General features: G+C 38.7%; 1 protein-coding gene across 8 annotated transcripts in view; it reads left to right on the top strand.

Moving 5' to 3' along the window:
* The window catches only part of LOC136105736 (contactin-4), a 335594-nt gene that overhangs the window by 96199 nt on the left and 215610 nt on the right, over window positions 1-23785 (top strand). Inside the window, exon 3 of one of the 8 annotated variants that reach the window (XM_071813200.1) lies at window positions 3681-3797. The exons of the other annotated variants lie outside the window; for them this stretch is intronic. The gene's annotated coding sequence lies outside the window, so the exon portion shown is untranslated. The remainder of the gene's footprint in view (window positions 1-3680; window positions 3798-23785) is intronic. 8 annotated transcript variants of the gene reach the window in all.

The following is a 23785-nucleotide window of genomic DNA, read 5'->3' as shown; positions in this document are numbered from 1 at the left end:
AGAACAGCATCTGACCCTTTCAAGCAGAGAAACTACTCTAAATCAAAACTAATGCTGCTGGCAGCAGGACTTTCTCTTGACTTGGTTTTTCATTTTAGTAGTTTTTGACACTGTTTTCCTAGAAATTTTATGTTATCGGAATTCTGTGAAGTCATAAAATGAGATGACATTGTAAAATAGAAAACTCTTTTATGTAACTGGATTTCTTTGACATATTAAATACTGTGGGTTTGTTCCAGATGTTCATCTACCTTGTAGCTCTGTTGAAGAGGATCAGTTTATGCTATGTAGCTGGAATTTTTCTCTTGTAGTACATTGCCAATCTTCTCTGCAGCCTGTTTATGGGTCACACAACATTGATCTCAAAACGTCTGAATAACTGCGTTAACAGTAATATGCTCTTATTCAGTACCTTTAAGGGAACATCTCTAAATGTAATGAGAATATGACCTACAAAAAGAAAGGTATTAAAGAAACATCCACATATCAGTAGCAAAGATGAAATATTAGGAACATCAAGAAAAGAGTGTGCTTAAAGTCTGGAATAAAACAAACTAAAGGCCTCTATTCTTTTCTCTGTTCTTTGTTGGTATCTGACTCCTGAAGAGTGGAAGAACTGGTTTGCAAATTGGTGAATCTGAGCAACATAGAGAGTGTTTTTCTAGGAGAGTGTATTTTTGTCAGCCATAAGACAGAAAATGAAGATTTCTATTCTTGCTTAAAATATGCATGGTAAAATGTAGTGTTTCAGCAACATCATAAAAAATAATTGTTATATCAGTCAGGCATAATTATCACAGGTGCAAAGGGAAAGATACAGCATTGTGTTGTCTCTGACATAAGTATTTCAAGTATTTACAATTAAAAAAATCCAACCCTCTCAAGTATTTTTATTTTCCTGTTGCAGTGGGGCTGTATACAGTTTTGTTGCCAAGTCTGCTACTTATTCTTTCTGTTTTCAGTGTGGTGAGATGTCTCACTCTGGCATTGTCCTACAAAGCTGCTGCCTTCCTTCTGTGTTTCATCTGTGTGAGATGCCGATAGAAGGGCTGGTGCATCGCTGGTGTAACTAAAATAGCAAAAGTACCATCGTAATGCTTGAATTCCAGATATACTCTATCCAGCGGTGTTACATGAAGCAGATAAAGATTTCCCCCTGATAGCCCTGCTATCTGATATGCACCAAATGGATTGGGTACCTTGCTATCTGAGCATCAAAGACATAAATACGAGGTTGTGCCATAATGCACAGGACACTAATGGGATGCTGAGCAGTGCCTGCCTGTCTCAGTCATGCTCTGTCTCTGTGTCGTGGACTTCCTCACATGGTTTTCCTCCTTGGATGGTTTGTGTGTGTCTGCAAAACGTCAGACTGCTGTCCTTGCTGCTCATGCTGACTCCTTGTCTGAGGGTTTTGTAAGAGAAAGCAGGATTAGGGTTATGTTAGTTCAGCATGCATGTGAATTGCATCAAATGAAAACATCTTTTCATGTAGGAAAATTGATTTTGGGGTTAGGGTTGAGATGAAAACTTCATCTAATGAGTGAAAAGCACATGAATAGCTGTTAACAAGATGCCCTTTTTAACATTCTAGACATGAGGAAGAAATTTTTTACAATAAGGGTGATAAAACACTGGCATAGGTGGTTGATGCCCCATCCTTGGAGGGCCAGGCTGGACAGGACTCTGAGCAACCTGATCTGGTTGAAGATGTTATTGCTCATGGCAGGGGGGTTGGACCAGATATCTTTAAAGGTCCCTTCCAACCCAAACTATTCTATGAACATGCAATGCATGTTGTACAGATTCTGTTACAGCTGGACTTTTTTCCTTATTTCTCTTCATTTACATCCAAAGCTCTTGATCAAGGACTGTGTGATTCAATGCAGTGCTGTGGATGGGTGGTCTCTGGCCTCAGATGAGGCTTATCAGTTGTATCAACAACTCAGAATTCAGCTCTAGAAGCCAGCTACCATCATGTGTTAGCTCAGAGAGATGAGACCTAAAACCACACTTCTTTGCAGGATAAGTATGCAGTGTAAGAAGCTTGACTTAAATCTGGCTGCTGTGAATGGTGCATAATCAGACATATATAGCAGGTCATAATCATCATGAAGCCTCAGCATGTATTTTGTTCATTAGTTTCTGCAGCTTCTGAAAGAAAATAAGTATGGTGTATATTGTAATACATGAGTAAAATAGCTATTGAAAGGTTCTCTGTAGCTGCTAACTTGTTTGTTACTAATTTATTCTATACAGACACAGTGAAGGTATGTGTAAGGAAACCTAATTTCTGCATGGCTGCTCTCCTAGTGAATTGCAGGGTATGTGAGTGGGAGTAGCCCCAACATTTGCATTTGCATCCACACCATTTTTTTCCTCTACCAGTGGCTGAAAAAGCTTTATCTCATTTCAGATGGATTCTAGACAATAACCTGAAATCTCTCTGCCTGACACTCTAGGCTCCCTGTTTCTTGCAGTGAAAGGGGAAATCTGACTCAGGACAGGAAGAGGAGGCTGGCTTATAGAGGTTCAGATGAATTCTTTGTGTATGAAGGATTTACAGAAGATTATGTTAATTATCTAGATCAACTTCACAACAATATGGGTTGAAGACAATTTCTCCTGGAAAGAAGTGTCAGAAGACTTTGATTTTTGTCAGTATTTTAGTTTTCTAATTCAAAGGTAGGCAATAAGGAAAGAATTGCTTTGTTGTATGCAGGGACCTTAGTTTCCAAAACACTGCAGTGAGGAAGATGACAGGAATTGCTTTTGAGTTGTTCTGGTAATAATGACTATAAATTGAATTATAACAAGGTCAATATCTTAAACATTTTGTTTCAATAAATAAATATCTACTTTTCTATTTGGACATGTGTTTTAGCTCTGTGGCATGGCATTTATGTGGAAAATGATACAAGGTAAAACGTGGAGTGCTGTTTAGAGGAAACAGATTATAAATAGATTAAAGATTCATCTGACAGAGGAAATGTTCAGTACATGTTTCAAACTGGATGTGGCTTTTTGCCAGTCTGCCTAATGTTCTCTTTGTGATATTAGGGTCAGCTGACAGATAGCTCTACCTAAATTTTGAGAGTTAATACTGGAGATGTTACTGTAGTCCACTTTTTAGACTTGTACTAAAAAAAAAAAAAAGTGCAGCAGTTAGCAGCAATTTCAAACAATTTTTATCCATTAAAAAAATCTGATTTTAGGAAAAGATAAAACAGTACAGTCATACATCTGATCTAGCCCAGACCTTTAGCAGATGTGCCCCTTGCACATTCTTAGTCTAAAATAGGTAAAGTTTATTTGAGTTTGAGATTTTCTTTATTATTTTACTGTCAAATTTAACTTGCGCATCTGTGGAAAGTTATGATGGACACTTATTCCAAACATCCTTTGGCATTTCCAACACAATTAATATGTTAGATTAATTTAAAATATGTTTAGTTACAAGATGGCACACTTGATCTCTGCGCCCATGCATGTGCTCACCTTGTCCTGTGTGGACTCAGTCCTTCACCTTTGTGGTGGAACACAATTTTCCCAGTGTTATGAGAACACGTGGGTGTGAGGATACCAGAGATGGTGGTAATTTCCTCCTGTTGTGCACTTGTATAAACTCAGTGTGTATAGACATTAATGGGCCATATGGGTTTCCTTCTATCTTTTCCCAGTTTTGTCTGCATGATGATGGTTTCACAGCTAGAAAGCAATGGTGGCAGTTTAAAACTGAAGGAAAAGACAAACCCCCTGTTTAATTGTAAAACACAGGTCGGATTCCAAAAACCAACGTAAGTCTGATTTTTTTTTTCTGTGTTCTCCATTAACTTTGATTTTGCCCTCTAGCTGAAAGTGAATATTATTGCCCTTGTTTCCTGTCCTGATTTATTTAGCCTAATTCATTTCTAATACTGGCTTTTAGGACTTTGGGATAAACATAAATATATAGATAGCTAACAGCAGAGATGTGCAGAGGTGCTTCATTATGGCATAGGGTACTGTCAGTGATTGTTGGGCTGCTTGAGTGCTCCTTGGAAGCTCATCGTGGCCCTAAATGGCTTTGGAAAAAGTGGTCTCAGCTATTGAGATGTTTATGGTATACACAGAATCTTATGTCCAGCCTAGAAATCTCAGCTTTAGAAGTTTAAATACTGGGAGTGTGTACTTTCAGGTGAATAGTGGGTTAAGAAATTTGGCACAGTACAAGTTACAGGGTATTTGTACAGGCTGATAAAACTGAATGCTTGTCAGAGCCTCTTAAAACAGATATCTGCATCTTTCATCCCAGAAAGTGGAGCTAAGTACAGGTGCAATGCTTCTAATTATCGGTATGTGTGAACTGAGAAGCAAGGCTGCCCTCTGCACATGCAAGATACAGCTCATGTTTAGGAGTGGATGTTATTAAATCTGTAGAAAAAGAAAACAAGCATTAAACAAAATTGTTAGAGAAAAGAAATAGTCCTTGATAAAATTCTGCATCTAAATTCACCTTGAATTAGATTCTTTGAGGCTAAGGTCACTATTTCTCATAAGAGGTTTTTCTGTGATGTTTCTGCTTTACAAAATGAAGTAATACCTCTCTGAGGTACCTCCTGCTATTTTTCTCTATTAGTCATGATGACTCTCCAATTATATTGCACTTTGTGCCTTTCCAGGAGTCAAAACCAAGGTTTTCCGATTCCTTAGGAATTAACATAACCGGAACTGATTTTTAAACTGAATTTTGATAAATTAACACTAACCCACCACCTCTCTATAGTCATTCTTCAGCATGGTTGGATCAGTCACTTATTGGCTAAATACAGTGTCAGGATTTAATTTAAAAGTTTGGTTCAAGTTTGATAAAGTGTCCCAGGGTGTTGAATATTTCCATGTGCTGGACATCATTGACTCCTGTTAGTGTCAACGAACAATTTTCCTTTTAAATGTATCTTTTAGTAACAAATAAAATTATTTTATCTCAAAATAACGGATATAATAACTGGAGCTCTTTGAATGAGCTACTTATAATAAGTCTCAGTGTCTTGTGAGGGTTTGGTTGGTTGGGGTCTTTTTTGTTGTGTTTTTTGTTGTTGTTGTTTGGTTTTTGTTTGTTTTTTGTCTTTTTAAATACAGAAGTGTGCCTGTGTACATGCAATTTTTATTCTGCTCATTGCCAGTTCCAGCCTCTGACACTTGGGCAGCTTTTATGTCTATTTTGCTGTAAAAATCAGAGAATAATGTGGGTTGCAGGGAATCTGGAGGTCATTTACTCCACCCTCCTGTTCCAAGAAGGTAAAGTCAAGTCAGGTTGTTTGGGAACTTTTTCATTTGAGTGTTGAGTATCTCCAAGGACTCCACAACCTCTATGAGCAACTCATTGCAGTATTTTACCATCCATTCTGAAAAAAGAAGAAAAAAAAGTATTATCTAGGACAAATGTAAAAATATTAATCAGTCTAGCAGCAGTCATTAGCCAGCCTTGGAGAGGATGCACAGACACAACAACCGTCTTGTGTTCTCATCTTTAGTGTGAAGCAAAGAAAATTAAGATTAGAGTTAACACATCCAGCAATTGTCTCTGGTGGACACTTTTAGTTTCTTGAAAGGTTGGTGAAGGATTCATTTTGGGGCACTTTGGATCATTATATTTTCCAGGAAAACGATCTGTAGCAGTACATTTTAGCTTGTTTTGCTGCTGGATGCATTGGAATATACTTGTGGATGTAAATACCTCTGTGCAACATAGCCAGACATGGGCAGCTCTAAAATTCTGTATTCTCTGCTTAAGTAACTTTATATCACTAGATATTTGAGCTCAAAATGAGATATAAATGATTGTGGCAATGTAAAACTGCTAGATTATAGTGTATGATATGGAATTAGCAATTTTCTGAGAAACTTAAGCTTGTAGGAAGCTAAACCTCAATTTAAGACCTAATTATTTAAAGTTATGAAAATTTTGCCCTTATGTATTTTCCCAAAAAACAAAGCAACATGTTTCTTTCTTCTTGGCACTGATTTTTTTGTTGTTGTTGTTCTTAAAAAGATTAAACAGTCTAGCTGCATTAATTAGGTTTTCTGAGATTTTTATTTGTGATAGCAAGTTGAAGGCTGAGCAAATAGCCAGGATTTCAGCAGCCCACATGAACAATTGTTTAGAAATTACATGTTTTCTCATAGAGCTGCCAAATGTTGGACTTCAATTGAATCTCTTACACAAAGTGACTTCCAAGAAATGTGGTTTCCATTTAAGGTGTATCGTTGTTCAAGAATAGTTTGCAGCTCTAAAACGCGTGCTAATCAGAAACGTTAATGGCTGTTATCTGGCTTTAAACTCTTTAATAAAGAGGCATTTCTTGCAGGCTTTCAGCAGCTCAGCTGTAATGGAGGAGGCAACTTTAGCTTTTTAAGTTCAATGTTAACTTGTGTCATAATAACAGCAGAACAATGCTCATGTTGTGTATCTGCATCTACTGAGATAAAACAGCAAATAACCAGAGACTGAGTGTGTGGAGGAGGATAAAAAGTGAACCCAAGGGCAGGAGAGGGTGTACTGACCTTTATGACCATCTCTTTAACGTGTGTGCTTCCAGAATCTGTAGTAGCTGTGTAGAGGAAGTAGTTTTTCAAATCATTAAATGGCAGTAAGTCATCTTTTAATTGGTAATGATAATGCAAGCTTAAAAAGAAGGCTTAAAATTTCCTGTTTTGCAATACTGAAATACTGATTTGACAGAGATTAGGCTGGTTATTCTAAGCAGATGATGCTTTGGGCACTTTCAGTGTGAGCCTGGTACATCTGCTAACAAAGGTCTCCTTGCCCTCCCAAGGTCCAAGATAGCATTTCCTCAGTGCTGGTGTCTCAGGCTGAAATATTGGAAAACAGAAAGTCAATGAAAAACCATATTAGCCTAAGAATTTCTGAAGGCCCCAGTGTATACCTGTATCTTTAGATGACTACTCTTTTTTGTTTTGTTTTTCATCGTGGCCCCTGTCCTTATCCTCTAGAACAGTTTTAGGCACTTTTGAAAATGTCACGTAAGGTATGCTTGATAGACTGAGAAAGAGATCATTTTACAAATCATCATTTCTGCTTTCTGGAAGAAATAAAATAACAAAATTGATTCATTTATGGGTGCTTGTCTTTAGGTGGATCTTGTTCTGTACATGGATCAATAAAAAAAGTGTCTTAAACAATGAGGGGATAGATAAAGGGGACAGAAAAATTAGTCCATTCATCAAGGACAACATGAAAGAAGGACTATAGTGAAGATATTACAAAAATTAATGTGTTGTGTTGCATTCCCATGGCACTAAATGTCCCATTAGTGATAAATATTTCTGGGTTTAAATATCTATAATTTTACTAGCTGCAAAGCTATTTTTATGTGATAAAATTAATGTACATTGAGGAATTTTGTACACGTGCTTGTCTCAAAAGAAGCATTGTTATATCCTGCTTCATCTATCCTTTCTGAGTATGGAATTAATTTTAAACCTGAAGTGTTAAGTTTTAATTTTTTCCTGTGCTAAGTCTGCTACTTAGTCATACATAAATCAGAGGAATATGAAAGAACTAGTAAAAATGGCTGTATCCTTCTAGAGCTGCAATTTGGCTCCATGAATTATTAATTATTAGACCAGTATAGCAACAGCTTTTTCAGAAGTCAGTATAAATGTAAAAGGCTCACCTTATCAGCTGGGATCTAAGCAGTGGCAGTAATGTAATTCTTACCATTTAGCACTTTGTGGTACATTGAAAAGGAATAGGATATTAGACCATTTAAACTTTCTGAAATATAACACAAAGTAAGGAAGTGCCTTTTTTTTCCTCTGAAATAATTTCAAAGACATGAATACACACAGATTTCTTGGGGGTTTGGACTGGTGGAGATGTTGAAGCTGTTTCGTTTGTGAAGCATCACTGGAGGGGGAGAGCAGCAGCTCAAAGAGCACGCTTGAAAAGGAAAGTCTTTTGCTGCTTGTCTTGGTCAGAAGAAAAGCAAAAAATCTGTAGAGGCTTGAAATTAAGCTAAAATGGATAAAACGTAACCTTCACGCAATACAAAGGCATCTGGTATTGTAAGTAAAATTTTCCTTCCTAAATAATGTAGGTCTCAAGTTTAATGCTGCAGTACTACTTAAGTCTGGTGTTAATTTTCTTGAAGCTGTACAAAAAGTGGTACTAAGGGGACCCTAGTATTGTCCTCTGACTTAACTGATCTGGCTAAAAAATGATATTTTTGTCTCTTAAGTGAATTTGTGATTGGTGTAGTCCTAAAGGTTCTTTTCAAAACTTTGCTGAAGACAGATTATATCTCAGAAGGACAGTTTTAAAGCTGAGTGCAATAACTGACTAATTGAATCCTATCTTGCAAAATTTAAGTGCATGTAATGGAAAGCTGAAATACTTCAGCACTTTCTAATTCTGAAATTTTGTTTTAACACTTCTAGTATTTTAGCAATACTCTTCTCCATATCTGAAGATAAGTTATTAAAATAAGGAGTCTCTTGCAATATATCATCTATTTTTTGAAATATTATTTAACTTATAAACAAATTAGGAAAGGATATTAAGGAACTGATTAGGTCTCTTTTTGTACTGAGGTTTTTAAGAACCACTGTACTACAAAATTTATGTAAAGGAATATTTCAGGGAGAAATCCTGATGACATTCTGATGTGAATTTTACCTGAGATTGGTTTCACAGGACTGCAAAACAATCTAGTTGCTGTCACTCGTTTCTGATTTAGAGAAGCCGTTTTACTCCCATCTGTTGATGCAGACAGTCCAGGCAGTGTTGGTAAAGAGCAGTTCATCAGCACCAGAGTGCCAACAGCACTGGTTACAGAAAATTAATTAGCCTACACAAATTCAGATAAGTATGTAAGATCCTACCTCAGTTCTTTCTTTTAGTGGCAAAGAGTTTAGTAGGTGATACTACAAAATAAAGTTGGAAATCTTCCTTTAACTTTCTTGCTCCTTTTTGTTGTAGATTTTATCTGAACTTCATGTACGATAAATATGCAAAACACAAATTTCCTATAGGAAGTTATTAATAACCATATCTCTTGCATGTTTCTATTAAGCTGAATACACTCCTGTATCAGCAGATTTAATAACCTGGTTTAGGGAGACATTTGTGAGGACTGGACTTGTGTGATGACAGTGATAGTTTCCCTATCCCCATTTCTTACTTGGGATCATTAGCGTATTTTTAGAGCTACTTCTTAAATCTCTCAGGAAAGTCTGGACCAGGGGCTGCGGTGGGAATGTGCTGTTTGCGGGGAGCCACAGGGAACCCCTGACTTGTGGCTGAGTAGTGGATGCTCTTTGTGCCAGAGGTGTTACTGGAGGAAGCAGAGGAGGGGAGTCAGCAGAGTTTGTTTCATTTGGTATGGGAAATAGGTTTTCCTTTATTATTAACTGCACAATCATGCTCTGATAATGCTTAACATGTGAAAGTAATCATGACACTTCATCTCTGGACAGTGGCGAGAGCAAGAGGGAGTGCATTAATCACACAGTCCTTCCAGGTGAGCTGCGCTTGTATGCAGCACATTACCCAAGTTAATGTGACAAAGACCATTAAGAATTATTTTTCTGATGAGTTCAAACTATTTTCATTATGTCCATTGTGGCAATGCTAGCATAGATCTGTGCAAACCAGAGCAAGAGAGCAGAGGGAGATGGAGAGGAGGAGCTGGTGTCTGCAGCAGAGGCAGTTTGCGGGCTGGTGTTGCAGCGGTTCAGATTGGTGATGCTCTGCAAGCAGCAGCCCTGGTAGCACCCATGCCCAGCACAGCCCTGGTAGGACCTATCCCCACTCTCCTGTCCTGGGACAGCCACCACAGGCAGCCACCATGGTCTGGTGACTTCTCAAAGCTGGAGTCTCTCATGCAAGAAATTGGAAAAGTCCTTTAGTGCTGAAGGAGACAGATAAGGGTGGAGATTAAAGATATATTTCTTAATCTTGGAAGCTATAATGCACACAAAAAATAGTTTGGCAAAATCAGCCAGAAATGTACTGAAAGGTTGTTAAAATGCATTTTAAGCCTATTCAGGGCTGTGTGCGGCTCCGCGGGAGCACCCTGTGAAAGTGCACCAAAGCGTGTGTCAGCAAGCCTTTTGCAAAGCGTTATCTCACAGCAGACTGATCTGCCAATAAATAACACTAAAGCTTATAGGCTTTTAAATGGATGAAAACAAATTTGGATGTCTTTTTCTCATCAGTGTTTTTAGGGGTGTGACTCTTATTTTTTCTATTTTCCTCGGAAGAGCTGTGAATGTAAGCGATGTTCAGATATCTCTGGCATCCTGTGGCAGCTGCTGGGCTGTAATGCCATGGGGAGAAGAACCCACACCCATGGCTGCTGAGGCCTGTGCTGTGTGTAGCTTGGAGTTTCTGCAGTTCTATGGCTTTTCTAGGGCTAGGCATGTATGGTGCCTGGCGGCCATCTGCCATCTCTGGTGTCTTGAAAGAAATCCCCTCGAGGATTGTAAGGGTCTGGTAAAGGCTAATGTGATTTCCAGCCTTCCACACGTGCATCACTGGTCCAGATCTGAGGTCATCTATGCCATGTTTGAAGATGCCATCGCATGGCAGATGGCTGTACCCAAGCTTGCATTAGCAGAGATGGCTCAATGTCTACCAAAGTCACGTCACCGTGGTGTTATCTTTGTTGTGGGCTGAGGGCTGCTGGGGCCCTGGGTAAGGAAGCATGTTGCATAGGTATCTATGCTGCCGTGCCTAATATTTTTACTTAGCCTAACTAGGCTCGGATGGTAATTATGTCTTTGATGGATGTGCCCTTAAAGCTTTTTTACAGATCATTGAAGCTTGGCCTTAGTTGACCCTTGGAGCTGCTCACCACAACTCGCTGGAAAAAATAAGGCAAAGCCAGATCTTGGCAGTTGCCCTGAACACGGGAATCCCCAGCAGTCTACTTCAGTGCATACACATATATGTTTGCTCTAAAAGGTATTTTTCATAGAGGGGATTGGGGCATGGCTTTGTGTTCTGGGGGGACTCCTAATGAGCACCCCTGGAAGGACCTGATGCTGGGAGTTCAGCAACGTGGTTTCTCTCACTGTTTTGCTGAGCTCTGAGCAGCCCTGTGGGGTTCCTCAGTGTATCTGCACCCTGTGGGTGATAGCAGCCAGTGCCCATGTCCTGGTGGTTTCCCTGGATTTGGAGAAAACCAGCTAACATGCAAATACAGACCCATAAGCTTAGATGGCTGAAACATAATTACTTTTTGCAATGAAAATTATCACACATTGCACTGCATCTCCAAGTGAAAACATTACAAATAGTTGTGCTTTGATGGCTCTTGAATCCTACAAATGAAGCCTCTTAGGAAAGTCTTACTCTGGTTTTTGCAGTGCAGTTTTACAGAGGGAAGTCAGTGTTTGGAGAAATGGTGAGAAGTATATACTTGAGGTGGTGGAAAGCATGACAGAATGCTTATTCCTGTGAATGGAAGTACATCATGAAATATATGGCTATTATCCAGCTGCAAGTTTCTCCATTTAAATGCAAACAAAACAGGAAAATGAAATGCAATTTTTAGTTTAATCAACTTTCATGGATCTTCTGGGAAGCCCAGAAGTATCTGAAAGGAGCCTCTGGGACCTGTTTGGTTTAAATATGAATTTTGAAGTCTGCTTGGTAGTAGATGGAATGCTGTGTTGAGTTTAAAAATCAAGCTTTGCAAGTGACATCTGGGTCTAGCTGGAAGCTAGCTGGCAGAGAGGAAGGCTAGTCAAATTAACTGTTCATTTCAGAGGTGGATTAACACTTTCTTTTGCTAAAAATGTGTGTAACATAACAGTTTTTGCCCAATGCATTCTACAAATAGCAATTAAAATAACAAGCTTATCCATTATAATTATTAAAATAAAGAGAAAAAGTGTGGATAGGAGATATGATTTAAAAAAAACCCAAACCAACAACAACAACAAAAACAAACAAAGAACCTGATCAATTACTGGATCTATAGAGATGTTACAAAAACTTTTAATATTTTTTTGTATTTGTGTTTTAATAAAAAAAAAATCAGTGTAAGAACTGAGGAGTGTAAAAGGCATAGTGAACTGGATTTCTTTCTAATCTGGCACCAGAGTGTGCTGGGACATTTCTGCATTGATGTCCTCACTGTTACATTACTCTTGAGACCAATTATAAAGGTTCACAAGGTTGTTTTTATTTTCCTTGGTCTTGATGCCTTTTTAATGAGGCCTCCTAGTAAACAGCAAGCATTATGCTTTCCTGTTGTATTCCTGTCTGCCGCCTTTAAACATTTATTACTATTACATGTGGGAAATGATTTATAAATTAAATATTAGGAAAATGTACTTTTAAAAAACAGAAGTAGTTAGGGGGTATATTTTATAATCGTGATTGGGGGAGTGGGAGAGGAAGTCATGCCAATATTTTGCTAATGGAAGTGCACTGAAAGAGACTGTTAAAGCATCATTGTGGTTTTATGTAATAAATAGAGATAATAGATGCATGGAGTTTTCAGTGTATTTATCTGGGCCTGTGATTCAGTGTCATAGAGTCTGAACATGGAGAAAACAAGCTCCATTTGTGCACAGTTTCACAAGTTTGAACATTGCTGCTCTCCTGTGCAAGTGTGTTCTGCCTGCTTTGCTCCGAGTGCCTGTACCCGTGCCATCCTGTTGGCACCATGCTTACTCAGCGTGCTTGTTAATATGTCTTAAGTAGATTATTGCTTCATTTATTTAAATTTGCATCTGTGATTAAAACCACTTTTGTATGCTGCAATTTGAGCTCCTTCCTTTGCCCACCTCTTGCATGGCTGAGCCACATTGAATCCCTCAGCTACTCAAAAGTGGTTCAGCTGAGCGTTTGGTGTCTCTCAGATACATTATCCCACTGAAAAGCCCTTTCAGAAGGAAAATGTTGGTGGAGGGAAGCACTTGTCCTTTGCTGCTGCGTTGAAAGGTGTTTACTTCTCAGTGATGTCAGACCGGTGGCACTTCTTTTCTAAAACATGACTGTTCTGAGAGTATGAAATACTACTTTGATCATTTTCATCTCTTATATTTTTAAGTAGCTGATTTTATTCTCGTATGAAAGCAATTGGCTCAGCTAATCAATTTGCATAATGATAAAAAAGTTAAAGTAAAATAGTGAACTACTGTGATTCACAACAAAGACTGGGTTCAGCTTTCAGAGGAGTGCAGCCCATTGTCAGAACATAAACTCATATTTCTTTTTCAAAAAGAAAGTAGATTATCATTTTTACCTGTCCTTTTCACTGTAAAGTCATGTTGTCACCCACAGATGTTGTCCTGAGAAAAATAAGAAGAGCAGGTCACTGACATCTCTTGTAAGGAAGAATTACACTGAGAACATAGGGGTCCCTAATTATATTGGAGTAATAGCAGGCTTGGCACTGAGGGGGGATGTGCTCAACAGGAGCTGCCTGTTATTGAGACAAGGATGGCAACAACATAGCCAAACTCTCTTGCAGCACTCTTCAAATTGCATTGCTTGAGTAGAGAGTATGGTATTGGTTTCATCCAACCTTACCACATCAGGCAGCGAACATAGAAAATTATAGGACATAATCCTTTTGTTGGTGGTTTTAAGATTGTAATCCTCTGTAGTTATCCTTTTGAGCCAAATTTGGAAGATCTTTTGTTGTGCTCTATCTCCTCTCACCCCTTATTCTGCCATGTACACAGGTGCTGTGTGAGCTGGTGCTTGGTGGCGGTTAAAGCAAGGATTGGGATGGGGAAGTGGATACCGCTATAAAAAGTTTAAACTTCAGTGTGTGTAATGAGAAACAACTTGGCTGAGCTGGAATTTTCCCAAGCTCTTCAGAGACATGGGGCTGGTGCAGCAGCATACACAGTTGGGTTGTTACGACTCGTGGTGGCATTTATTTGAGAAGGCCAATCATTTATTTTTTGGTTCTGCTGTGTGGGATTTATTTTTAGTGTAACTAATCAAATGAGTGTAGAGCAGAATGGCATTGGTGAATCAAACGAACCTTTTCATGAGTAGAAGTATCTTGATTTATTAAGTGGAATTGTAATCCAACATGAAGCATTTGATTACCCTCACACGCACTAATCCTTTTTTTATGAGATCAATTTGCCCCGAAGATCTGTGTGTGGGTTTGTTGTGTTTTTTTTTTTTGGCAACCTTTTTCCTTAAGACCTCAAGATGGTATAAATGATGAGCTCCAGCTGTTTCTCATTGTGTGGTTTGGTTTCTGACACACAAGGTACTGGATTTTAAGCTTCTCGGACTTTTCCCCAGTAAGTATTATTTAATAGCTATTGCTGCATGAACATTGATTTTAATTTTACCAAAATAACTGCATTAAAATCTTTACATGTTATTATTTATTACCAGCTGTTTTGTTAGCATTGGAGATGGTGTTTCTTATTTATTTCTGAGTATGGCATAATTAATTTTGTGTGCTTATCTAGAGACTTTCTTGTTAGTTATTCATAGCCTGACTACTTTGTCTGCAATCTTCCAACCATTTACTGTGTGATGTGAAATATTTCAGGGTGTTCTTGCATTGATACTTAGAATAACGTAACTGTCTTTTGGTATTTATAGCCGCCTGCAGCATCAGGAGGCAGTTCACCTTTTATCCTTGGTGGCTTTACCCACTTTGGGGAATCGGTTCTAGCTCAGATCTGGTCTAGTTCAGATAGTTTCTGTGTGTGTATAAAAATCACAGCATCGACCAGCAGAATCTTTCAGCTCTCTGGTGAAATGTTTTGTGAGTCTGGTTTTGCATATGAAAAAATTGTTGTTCTTTTCTGCACGTATGGAAAATATGCATGATGTTTTACTTAAATCCACAGTGCCCTTCTGCACTGTTAAATGCACAAGGACATTGAGGAGATGTGTGAAGTTTTCAGTTTCCTGGGTGTTCCCTATTGCAGCACAGTAGTGATAAACTCCAAACAAAGAAGAGATGGTCTGGGACTCAACTATGGTTTCAGCAGGACTTGGGTGGTGTGTCCATGTGAGGGACTCGGTTTCTGAGCTGTTGCCCAAGCTCCTGTCTGTCTGTCTTCCTGCTCCACATCCTGTTTTTCAACCCACAGATTTTGCTCTCACCAGTTTTCTTTTCATCACTGGGGTTAATGGCAAGAGCGTAGTGGCACATGGTGACTTTTAGGACAGTATTATAAAACATTTCCAAAAAAAACCCCTAAATTATGAACAATCAGATTTCCAGAGGTAATTAGAGCAACTGTTCACAGCTATTGAAAGAAGAGAAAAATTGCATGTTACCTTTTTGCCCACTCAAAAATAAATAGCATAAATTGACATTTGTGTGTGATTTGTACCTCTCAATTATAGGATCATAGATTCACTAGTAAATAGCTATAAAATATGAGAAAACCATAGTTTTTGTGTATAAATTGCAAACAAAATGAGATTATGTTAAGGTTAGCCTTTGAGTCAATCAACACTAAACCAGATTACCCTAGTCTTGGTAAAAATTTAATAACTGTTGCTGCAAGATGCCTTTAACACTTGAAATCTTTGGCTCCTGTAATCTCAGGTGTTGCATGGCTTTCCAGTGTTGAGTGAAGCAGTGATCAGCTTTTAGCCCTTCTTTAATTCAGTAGACATTCTTAACATTTGAGGTGGTCTTATAAATGTAACATGCAAGTTGCGCAAGTCATACGTCTTACATATATGCATGAATATCTACCTAGAGAGTATGGATGTCTGCTGTGACCCTTAGTGTGAGTGAGAACATGCTTCCCCACTATTATCAGTGCTGTCAAGGTTGGTTTATGAAGATCCCTTAATATTCTGCTCAAAATGATCTAGAAATCATTGAGAGTCAGCAAAAGAGTTTGTGCTTCTTGATTGTTACGTGTAAGTTCAGTTTACAGTTGAGCATGCACTAATTATGCAGTTTAATCAGTTTCTGCACAGGTATCAACCACTTATTTCAGAGATTATAAAAAAGATTTGGTATCAATCTTCAAAGATTTCTCAAAGGAGCAAAGAATACCATAGTTCACAGATTATTAAGTTTTCTCTGGTTGTTTGGTTTTGTTTTTTTCCCCAGTATTTCTATAATATCATGAAAATGCAGAAATAAGATGCAAAACAAGCTCAGGACAGAATACAATGTAATTCAGCAGCTGTTCGTGGCAGGTTTCATCCTTTGCATCCAAACCAGGTATCACTCATATTGGGAGAGGGCTTAAGCGTGCTGGTGCCATGGAAGGAAGGATGGACAGACATCTGTCTCACTGTGTTTCCAGGGCTGCCAGACCTCTACAAAATAATGAAATTTCCAAGGAGTCTAATTTCCGAAGATTCAAATGCAGAGGCATTGGTCCATCACAAGAAATTACCATATTTAGTTGCTGATCAACGTAATGAGGTGGGATACAGTAAAGAGTGTCCCACCGCCAGGGCACAGTTCGCAGAAGAAAACAAATGCTAACAAAGGCATGTCTCAAAAGAAATTTTCGTATTAAAATGGACAGATAGACTTCAAAAGGTTTGAAAATGGCAAATCAAACCTTTTCCATTTTGGTGCTTTTGTTAGAGAAGGGAAAAGCTGTGGTTCACTCTACTATTTTCCATAATATACTGGGGAGGGCCAGGGCGGGGAGAGGGGTGCGAAAACAAACCAAACACCAAAAAAACTGTTGAATTACAGTTGTTTCTCTCTGCTTGGAGATTTCTTAACAAATACAAAACATTAGTGGTTTTCTGCGTGTTTATTTGGTTTTCTGCAGTTAGTATAAGTTTTGATTTGCTTTCACTCAGTTTTCTTAAAATGAAACTTGATGGTGGGTCATTTGGAGCTGATGTAAAAGAAATTCATTCTAGTTCTTCTAATCTATTGTGTAAACTGCTAGGATTTTCCTACCTGCCCTTGCCCATACTTTTGATATGATAAAAGAGAAAAATGATAACCGAGAAAACTTGTCATCCAAATGTCTACCTCAATGGTAGATTTAAAAAAAAAAAAAAATAGTTTAAAACTTTTAAGTATTCTGTTAGACGTCTAGAGTACCAGGGAAGAAGACTAATAGTCAAAAAAAAGTCTCTCTCAAAGTCCAAAGCATACAGTTGGCTGGCTCCAAACATCAATCCCAATTCATGTGTTGGCCCTTCTAGCAGAAAGAAGGGCTACCACACGCCGATCTCTGTAATACTTTATAGGACATAATTTATATAAATATATCTTGTCCTGAATGCTGTGACTTTCTGGAAGTTGATGGGATTTTAGCGGGGGATGAGCAGGACTTGGGTTTTACCTCCTGTCTTCGTGACTGGACGAGACCTTGGACCAGTTGGTAAACATGGCCATGTGGGCTTCCCATGGGATGCTCTCTCACCAAAAGAATGCCTACCTCTTAATATGTTCACTCGAGGAAATACAATAATCACGTAAGTGTGATTTTATATAATATTTAAAGTGAACTTGTATGATACTAAAACTCCAGTGTATACATTGGGAAATACTTTCAGCTCACATAGACATTAAAACTTGGAAGAATTTTCTTTCTGGCATTTCTTTTATAACTGCACTTCAAAGCTGCCTTACTGAGAAGGTTATTCTGTTTTGTTTTGTTTTGTTTCTGCAAATAAACTATTTTTGAAAAACAGATCCTTTCTAAGGGCAGTCAAGTGTCAAATATAGGGTTATGGATGGTGTCAGCTGCACGTGGAAGCACACACTCCATTAATTCATTACAGCTGTGAAAGCTTAGCTGTGCAAACACCAAGTGTCACTTGTGTACCTGTCACTTCAGAGCTTTTAATGAACATTGATCATGTTCACCCAGACGTTTATTTGAATAAAGTGAATGTGAAGTAATTTTTAAAAACACAGTGTGAACTTTTTTTATAGTATTCTATAGTATTTAGATTGAACCTGAAAAGATGGTTATCCAATAATTCCCACCTCTGACAAATTATGAGAAAAGGATTTGTACATTCACTTTGGTTGTCTTGTGAAGGCTCATTTAAACTTTAAAGTATAATTTGTCAGTATACTGAATATTTATATTATTAGTTCCAAACCCCCTGTTCTCTGTAGTTTAAGGTTATGTTTAAATAACCTCTTGTATTATACTTGGGAAAACAAACATCTCCCTGGTACTTCGTGGAGAACTTAGTTATGCAATTTGGACAAATAACCTTTCTTTGTTTGTTTGAGTGAATGGTCTGGCCTCCCAGATTTCTTCAGCTGCTTAGGACTCTTATAGGTGACAGAAAATGTGAAATGTAGAAGTGTTTCCTTGTCATTTTTGTACTAAGACTCATGGATCTGTAGAATTTGAGCCCTGAAGCACTGAGTGCTCAGAGCAGACAGATGGGGACCCAGTTAATAAACTAGGCAATAGCATCCTCCTCCAAGAGCTGTTTGCTCTTATGTAGGGCACAGTTTGCTGCATGTATCCTGTAAAATATACAAACCGAAACCTCAGTGATGATGACGGTGATATATAAGATCTTTTGGGAAACCCATAATCAACAAATAATTTTCAGGAATCCCCCTGAGAAGAAACGATGTTATGTAGTCTAAAAATGCCACATTAATTTTAAGCCCTACTTCATTAACTGTTTCTGCATGGGCTGTTTCAGGGAAGGTATCTAATTAGATAGATAGATAGATACATACATACATACTGTGGAATGTATCATGGTAGCTTGAATTCCTTACTGTGCTGTGATTGTACAAAAGAAAAACCTGTACTTTTTTTTTCCAAACAAATTTAGTGTGAATTTCATAATTGAAAGGCACTACATGTTTGCAGAAGGAGGAGAAATATTTAATATATTCTAATAAAAACTGTCCAAGGTTTAGTCTAAGCCAAGTACTCAAGTCAAATCTGGAACTGAATAAATCGATCTGCAGGCTCTGCATTTGTGGTGGCTATAGTAAGAAATAAATCCATAGGTCATTACAGCAAGAATAAAGCTAATATTACTAGCTTAGGAGTCACTCTTAAATGTTGTTTACATAATGATCTTGTAAGGTGCTGAGCTTTCACAATTGAATTGTGTATTTGAACACAGAAGCCTTACAATATAGGTGGTTTCACTTCTTCAGGGACTGAGAGTGCAATATATTAGACCTCAAGCTTTGTTTTCTCATTTTCCCTTTTCAAATTAATGTAGCAATAACCTGTTGAATTTGAGTTGGCTTGGAATTTGTGGAAGATGGAATATTAAAGAACAATCAGATAATAATCCTAGTTGCATAACATCATGATGGCAGCATTTAATGTATTGTTAGTCTGCTAGGATCAGAGTTATCATTATTAGTAATCTGATGAATTTTGGTTTTTTCCTTTGAAGAAATAATTTTAGGCTTTTTTTTCTTCCTTAAGTTAACCTACTTTCTTGAGAGTAAACCAACAAATTATTTAAGTGAAAATTCCTAATAATTTTAGGTGAGAAAAAATATTTCTAAGATTCCTGTTGTTATAAAACTTGACAATTTTCCCACAGATATTCTTCTCATTTAAATGTTGTACAGTGGTGGCAGTTTAAAATTTGATAGCCAGCTCATTGGGTTTTTTCCCAAGGAGCTCTTCAAAATTTAAGTTCAACTCTTCCTTAATTTTGAAATATGCTGCAGTATATTGTATTTGGGCCATGGGCTTCCGTTGCTAATGAAGAAAGCTGTCCAGAGGCTGTTTGAGCCAGGAGTCACTGGAGTGTGGACCTTCCCAGTGGGGCTGGAGCCACCTTCTTATGCACCTTTGTGGAAATCCAGTTCCTGCTGTAGAAACCATGTCCTGCTTCAAAACACTTGCATTTGATTTTCACCTGAGGACTAATAGCAGCACTTTCTTTTCCTTGTATCACTTTGGTTCATGGTAACACATAGTTTTTAAATGCCTTCAGCATTGCCTGAATCAAGCCTCTAAAGTCCCTTCCAGTAGCCTACAGGTGATTATGATCCCATCTCATCCCCGAGAGTGATCAAACAAATTCCTAACTTTTCAACTATTACATTAAAACTTTTTTTTTTGTGCTATTATGGTATTCTCTGAGACTGGAAGTGGGTGGCAGTGAGTGTTGCAGGAGTTGGACCCTACTGGCCGGGGCAGCTTGTGGTCCAGGGTCACATCGGGCAGAGGTCCTCACCACCACCTCCCCGGCAAATTCCTGGTTCTTAGGGACAGCATTCCTCTTGGAGCAGCTCTGCTGTGCCAAGTAATCACTAGAGAGAGTATGACTGGTGCTGTGGAGCAAAGGTGTGAGCTCCTGGTGCGAATGTGAGTGATTTGGTTCATGTCTTGTATTTGAACCAGGCAAAGCAGGAGTTGTGGCTGTGCTGACCGAGCCTGCTCTCTTATTGAATCCTGGTTTGCTGGCATGAGAACGAGCTGCTCTTCTCCTTGGGGTGGGGTGGGGCAGGGGGAGTTATTGAAAGATGTTCTCCATGATCCACATAGAAACAATTTTTAAGGGAGAATTTTATCACTGGGATATTTAGTAAGGAATCCACTTCACTTGTTTTTGCTGAATATAATACAGTGCTAGGTCTGGCACAGGTCCTGGCTTAAGCAGTGCCTCTTATTTCTGTCTTTCTAACTAAAATTTAAGTGAACTAAGCTGGGAAGGAAATGATAGCATCTTACATTACCTTTGAGAAGGGAATGGTTAATTATTGAGGTACAGAGCTGTAGCTGTTTGAGTGAATGGTCTGTAGCTGTTGTCAGTTCATGACTTGGTTTGATGGTGGCAGCTCCTCAGGAGTTGTTGGCCAGAAGCTGAGGACTGACAGCATTGGTGCTGTGCCCTGCAGCTAATGCCGTGTGTGAAGCCAAACATGTGGCTGGTGTAGCCAGTGAGGTGTGCAAAGCAGATGGAGGATGGTACTTGTTCAGGGATGTGAAATTTCTTACTGTTGTTTTTCTTATTTTCTTATGTTCCGTATTCCCTTTATTCCTTTCCTGCTGCTCTATGTGAAGTTCTGTTTCATGCCCTGATGTATTTCTGTGCCTCTTGCAAGAAGTGCAGCGCAGCACCCTGAGTGGAGCCGTGCCCACAACTTTACTGCGCTCTTGTTGCTCTGTTTCTCTACAAATGATTGCTACTCCTTCAGCAGATAATTTAGTATCTCATTGTGGTATTTGCAAATTAAAATGAACTTCTCAAACTGTTATTTAACAGGGAATTTCCAAGGCACTGGTTAAAGTAGCATCTTGCGAACTGGACAGACAGGGGAAGTTGGATGGGTTTTTGTCTTCTGCATTGGTGGAGCTGATTAGCGTTCTTGTCATTGCTGAAGACCCCTGAGGCTCAGACTGACGATGGCTCAGTTGTTTTGTATTCTGCTCCTCTGCACTTCCATGTTCCTCTAATGGTTACAGTGAGAGAGGGAGGAGAATACTAAACACCAATAAATGAGTCAGGTCACAAATGGAGTGTTCAACACATGGTAGTCTCTTTTACAGTAAACCTTGCTATTATATAAAACTATATATTCTGTCCAGCTTTCCAAATTTCCTTATAAGGTTGGGAGGCAAGGATCAATCATCAATAAAGATAGCCTATGGCAGTGAGTAGATGAGACTGTCAAGTGAGAAGGCAGATAAAGAACATAAAAATATTAAAATATTTTGATTCTTAGAAGTTTCTACTTATAATCTTTGATTTCTGTGGCCGGAGGCTCCTGGTTTATCTGCAGCCTGGAGACATCTCAGACCTTGTATGTACTTTTTAATGCCACGTATTGCTTTGCAGAAAACAGGTGGATAGGAGGGGGAGCACTTTCTGCGCCAGGCACCAAAGGGGAAGAAAGGACCTCTAGCAGCAACTAAAATAAATTAATAAGTATGCAATAAAACTAACTCAAGTATTTAATGATACTTGATTCATGAGGATTGTATTCACATTTAGTTTCTAAAATTTTGATCAGCTGTTGAGATCTGAGATTTACAGAAGGCAGATCTCCTCACCTGCCACTGGACAGCATGTACAGAAAGTGCTTTAAGGAAGAGAAACTCCCAGGCTTTCTCTGTGTGAATTTTGGGAGTCTCAAGGACAGCTAGGGAGCAAATTGCCAAAATGAAGTGTGTGGCATGTGTGTAATATATTACATGTTCCATTTCTTATTTGACTAATAGAGGAGATGAGAATGCAATGCAGCCTGCAATGCAAATAACTCTGATGATGTGGCAAATGAAGCGTAGTATGTCTTCCCAGAAACATGGGTTTGACAGAGTGAGTCATACTGAGCATTTTTCTAGCGAACTGTAGTGTCTGTCTCTTAATTTCCAGCCCCCAGTCACGGTGAGTCAGTGCAGCTTGTTGAAGAGTTGAAAGCGGAAAGAAACAGATGCACCAGTCAGAAGTTACCATGTAAGACCCCAATTTTGGGGTCTCAGCTTGTTCCTGCAAGAGTGCATGGCTTCACCCTAAAACTGTCACCCCTGTCCTTTGAGAGCACATCTGGTTTTGATTTGGGTGATGCAAAATGCCCTTTGATCTAGGCACTGATTTGAGACCCAATGTTGGGCTCAACTCACGTATGAGTGTCTGCAGAGTGAAGAAAGATGGTTGCTTGGAAATAGATCTTGCTCTCTTTTTATACCACCTGGGGAATAATGTAACTGTTGAGCAATTGAGAGCTTGTGTAGAAAGGCACAGATCTTTAAACAACTGAAAATCTTTCTCTTATTTTTTTTTTTAAACCTTTACATTTGGTAAAGGGAAAATAACTCTTATCTGGAGCACTCAAAATACCATTTGTACCTTAGTTTGTCTTTTTCAAGTAGAAAACATTTCAGACAGTCTACCAGATATGAAGTTGGAGATTTATTAAATAAGACTAAATAAAATTGTCTGGTCATAGTTATGGTCACAGAGCATTAGCTTTAGTGCCCACATGGGCACCATGGAGTTGATGGTAGATTCCAAGACGTGATTCATTCAGAAGTTACACCGCAACTTTATAGAGCAGATCTTTCAATCAGTTTAACAGCACATCTACAGGTAATTCAGAATTTGCTTTTCAGGTCAGATTACAGTGATTTTATTCTGTGTATATTACTAGAAAGACAAGTTTTGGGTAGTGCCATGAATCTTTCATGTTCTGATTTTATCTCTGCCACAAACAAACGAAGAATATCATAACTCTCAGATCCTGTTGTGTGGCTTCTGGGATGATGTTTTGGGTGGCTGGAGAAAGAATAGGGAGGTGGTAGATGTGCTGCCTTCCTAGCCCCAGTGAAGCACAGTGGTCTCAGTGCCATGGGATATCTCATCATCCCACCTGATCCTCCTGTGACTTCTCTCCTGTCCCCACGGGATGACACAAGAGGAGCGATGGGGCCTCTGACAAGATCAACCTGTGGATTTATTTATGTATTTTTGCTTCCTTCCAAGGTCTTCACCAACCAATTTTCAACGCTGGTGACTTTTGTAATGTAGGTTCACATTGTAACAGCCAATAAATAGGTTTGAGCATGAAACAATTCATATGAGTCTGAAGTAGCTGCAAAGCAGTTTGAGGTCATTCTGGGTCAAAGGCATTGCCTGTTGTGTTTTTTAAAGCATCTGTCCATCATTACCTTGAAATTTGCTGGTTTGCTGAAGGTTGGTAATAATGTGTTTGTGTGAAAATACCTGCTGTTTCCAGCCAGGCTGTTTGCGAGGTGTATATAGTCACAGAAGTCTGTAGCAGCAGTTTAACACATGCACAGAGTTTTGGATGCCTTCTCAGGTACCCAGATGTTTAGGACTGCATCTCTGAAGTTTACAGCACAAACATGCAGGGTTTGTTTGCTGTTTGGTTTT

This window comes from Patagioenas fasciata, chromosome 10 (genome assembly GCF_037038585.1).
Source record: "Patagioenas fasciata isolate bPatFas1 chromosome 10, bPatFas1.hap1, whole genome shotgun sequence".
Lineage (NCBI taxonomy): Eukaryota > Metazoa > Chordata > Aves > Columbiformes > Columbidae > Patagioenas > Patagioenas fasciata.
This window is presented reverse-complemented; position numbering and strand designations above follow the sequence as displayed.